Source organism: Macrosteles quadrilineatus, unplaced genomic scaffold, assembly GCF_028750875.1.
Source record: "Macrosteles quadrilineatus isolate MER2022 unplaced genomic scaffold, UCM_ALF_1.0 Scaffold_155__1_contigs__length_252257, whole genome shotgun sequence".
In the NCBI taxonomy this organism is placed as follows: Eukaryota; Metazoa; Arthropoda; class Insecta; order Hemiptera; family Cicadellidae; genus Macrosteles; species Macrosteles quadrilineatus.
In genome coordinates, this window is record NW_026542748.1 from 203,773 (window position 1) to 208,099 (window position 4,327).

Below are 4,327 nucleotides of genomic sequence, written 5' to 3' on the forward strand. Positions count from 1 at the left end.
TAGGTAAACGAAAGCCCTTCAGCCTTTCCTATGATTGTTTTAAGTAAGCGAGAGAGTTATGTTATATTTATATGTTACTCCATTCATTTGTGGAATTATTCTTATCTAACGGATGTACAATTTTGTAGCAAAGATTAGGCATAAATTCTTTCAACTAAGAGGTTGCCATCTGTGTGATATGTGTTAATTAATGTGAGATGTAAAACTAATTGTATGACAGAAAATTAAAACATTTAAAGGTGAGAAAAAATTGAGTTATTATGTAAATGGCAGCCTCGAAAGTTAGTTCGCTATAATTACCAATGCAAATGACTAAACTAAAATCGCACGCAACCTCCTAGATATATTTTTTAGGTTTGTTAAGAAAATAAATCCATTTATGGTATCGTAAACACTGTTGCCGAATTACAATAACTGTAAAATACCTACCTCAGTATTATGGTCTACATAAACACATTAGCACACAGGAAATAAATTACCTTATTATTTAAAGATCCCTAACATGATAAAATATGTAACATATTCCACAGCTTAGTTATGTTCTTAACTCTTGAGTAAATTAGCTGGATTACCAATACGAGATGGTTTAGGTATACGTTGGCAAGGCTTTATTAAGTAAATTACCATTTAATTAACCATCCAATTAGTTCAAATATAACGACTTTTCACAAAAATGCAAGCGTATCAGACACAAAATATTGCTGAAGGATGTTTCGTTAAGGACAAATATAATATATTTTTTCGTCGGAAGGAGATCAAAGACGGGAATTTAATAAGATTTGGCAAAATAAAAACAAATTAAAGACTTGTTGCGAAGCGTTTCAAGTTTTCCGCGATATCGTAATTCGCCCCCTTTCACGCGATGATAGTTTGGTTTGAAAATACGTTATGAAGTGTAAAATCAAAATCTACAACAAAGTAAGTACCCGAAACTGAATATAAAACTAAGTAGGATTATGTACTATAATATAACTAAACATCTACGAATTGTATTTTAATCATACTATTTAAAACTTTTATGAGAATTGTGTGGACTTTATAAACCTCAATAAAACACTTTGCAAATAATACAGTATAAATGAAAATAATGCTAATGTATATTACTTTCTGACGATTTTACACCATCTATTATGCTTAAACCGTATGCGCTATAGGGAAATAAAAGTTTGGAAAAAGGTTGTAGGAAATAAAGTGTTAAAATGTTCAATTCAATAGCTATAAACTAACATATACAGTAGTTTTTCGATGTTAGTACGTCACCGTAAACTAATGTGCGGTCAAGTTGTTTAAATATTTATCGTGCGACATACCATATTTCATACCTCAAAAATATCACAGATAACCTAAATCAACAAAAGAATGTCACAAGTAACCTATATTATTCGGAAGAATTTATGCTGAAGCAGTCACGAACATCAAAATTTATTTCGAAACAAAAGTAATAAATTGAAGACAACTCGGCCTCATGAGACATAAATCTTTTCCAGACAAAAACTTTGACTGGAATTCATTTTCTAAGGTAACGGGTTCTTAGTTTCACCAGCAAGACGATAATATTTGCAAATGTTAATGAATAATTGAAAATTGTTGAACAAAAATAACATAACAATGAATAATTAACGACAAACTTTACGTTACTTTAACGTTGATTGAATTGACGAATTACATGTTAGCAAATATTTATAATATAGGTACAGTTTCTATGTCATGTAAATGATTTGGATAAATAAATGTTTATTTTATTTTAGTTTTTTTAGAAAATAAATGAGATGTTCCATATAAAATACAACGAAAATATAGTCAATATACAAGATTTATTATAATCAGTTCTTACAAAAAGCTTGCAAATGTAACAGATAATGGAGCGTTATTATTCATTGGAAGATAAAATAATGTAAAGCTCTTTATACCCTTTTCATGTTTAGCATTTAATGCTCTCAGCCTCTTTGTTAACCCTTAATATAAATACCCCCGCCGCAGCAAACCTGCCGACTAAGCGAATTTCCATTTGTCTGAATTGATTTTCAGTTAAATATATTTTAATAACATTAGGTTTAACGAGTACCTAGGTTTGCTGCTACAAGTAACTAATAAAGTGTGTTTTTGAGTAAAATATTGATAGCTTAGTACAAAATAAATAAATTTGCCAAGTTTGATCAAAATATATCCATAAACAAGCAAACTACAACATTTGACAATATTCTCCATAAGAATAACATGGGAATTTTAAATATACAATTTTTTTTTAATTTTCTCCGTTACTAATAATCGAACAAAAATACTTTTATATACTAAATTATTTGTTTTTTTAAGCTCTTTAAAAAGGTCTAAAGAGAAATCGGGAAATTTTGTGTTTTGAGGGTCAAAAGTGAGAAAAACCAATTTTTACCCCATAAAACCCCCCGTAAAGCCCCGTTCCCATGGTCCGATCGTGCTGGTTCGCGAACTCATTCAAGTTTATCCCGCTTTACACCTTTAAACCAAATTTTATCAAAATCTGACAAAAATTACTCAAGTTATCGCGTTCACGGACGTATATATATATATATATATATATACATACATATATAAAAATTTGAACGAATGGTGTTTTTTGCCTCTGGGGACATCAAAATGAAAAAGTAAATCGGTCCCGGGTCTAGGTCTTACCGTGCCACCTACGGTAATAGCTACTTCCCTATAGGGAAATTCGCTAAAAATGAATGTATTTCTTGACTCAGGCTATATTCTATCCTTTTTTTAATAGAGCCACCTACCATGCACGGCCACGGATGCATATCGGCTACGCACGGCCTGCATAGTTATGTTTAAGAAGTAAAGTATATTGCCATTAACACACAATTTGTAATTATAATATATTTAACCATTTGTGGTTAGTTTAAATTCAGCTATGTGTGTTTTTCTCGATAATATTGAACTCAATTACAAGTTTGTTGCTTACGGAAACTAAAGTGCAAAGGTTCCATCAAACACCCAGGTACCAAAAACTTGATGAAATCTGTTACGAACACTTTTTATTGAAATATGAGGATGTTTCTTACAATATTTTAAAAAATGGGGTTGTAGGAGTTAGTAGTTAAAAAATAACTACAGAGATATAGTTTTTTCAATTGCTTTATTGTAAAATGATAACTTAATTTTATAAATGAATTTTCGAGGGGCTGATTTACTAACCACTGTCACATTACAACATGCCACTTTACGGAATATATTTATTTAAGTCACGAGATTTGGCCTAAAGATGTCTAAAAATTTTGAAGATTGTATGTACTTTGAATGTACACAGGAAAGTTGTAGTATGGATTTAATTATAAGTATACATTCTTTCTTCTAGAAAAGAATAACGTCTTCTTTAAATATACCAAAGTCAGATTGAGAGAGGTTTTAATTCTTAAGGCGCATAAACGAATATTTATGCTATGTCAAATTCATTGGAGGTTGGTACGGGTATTTTTTCTATCACGTTCAAAAATAATATAATAGAAAAACTTTAACTAAAAAGCTTATATACAACTTTGGCCATTGTCTAAAATTATATTATATTATATATTATGTATGCATATTATATTATTAATATCTTATTCTTATATTATACTTGATTGCTTGGCTGGCTAAATCATTAGATGTTTCCTTACTCCTGACATAGATTGTGCTGTCCAACCCAAGTTGAGTTATAGCAGTTGGTAAAATGCGGCTGTAGTACCTCAAAGGGGTTTTATCTTTAAAATAGTTTTTAAAAAGAAATATTAGATTAACACGTGACGCTCAACAGTTCGTAAAATCATTACTTTTTATTTAAACCATAAAGAGAAAATAATGATATATTTAATCACTTGGTCTAATGTGACTCTTTTGGTCCAAGACCAACTATCGAAACTCCACGTAAAAACTTATAATACACAAAGAAGAAATTTAATTTGTTGGATAATTGACTTCCAAGATACCCACTCACTGTAATAATAAATTAAGGGTAATATTTTGATATGATTTGAGAGTTTCAAAATAATGTAATAACTATACACGAATACACACAAGTATTTGATTAATTGGCTACTATAATATAAATATATTTTGGATTATAACTTTGTCTGATGGTAATTAAATTTGAAATCGTGCAACATTTCTTATTTAGTAGATACATGGAGTTAATTGCTAATGCAATTTGTTAATTAACTTTGTTTATTGCAATTAGTCTACTGGTTTTCGGAATAATTATATCACATTCATAGTGTTATTAAAATATTACTCAGTAATATATTACTTTTATACCCGTGATATAGTGGTTTATTTAGGTTATTATTATTCATATTACCATATTACCATTATT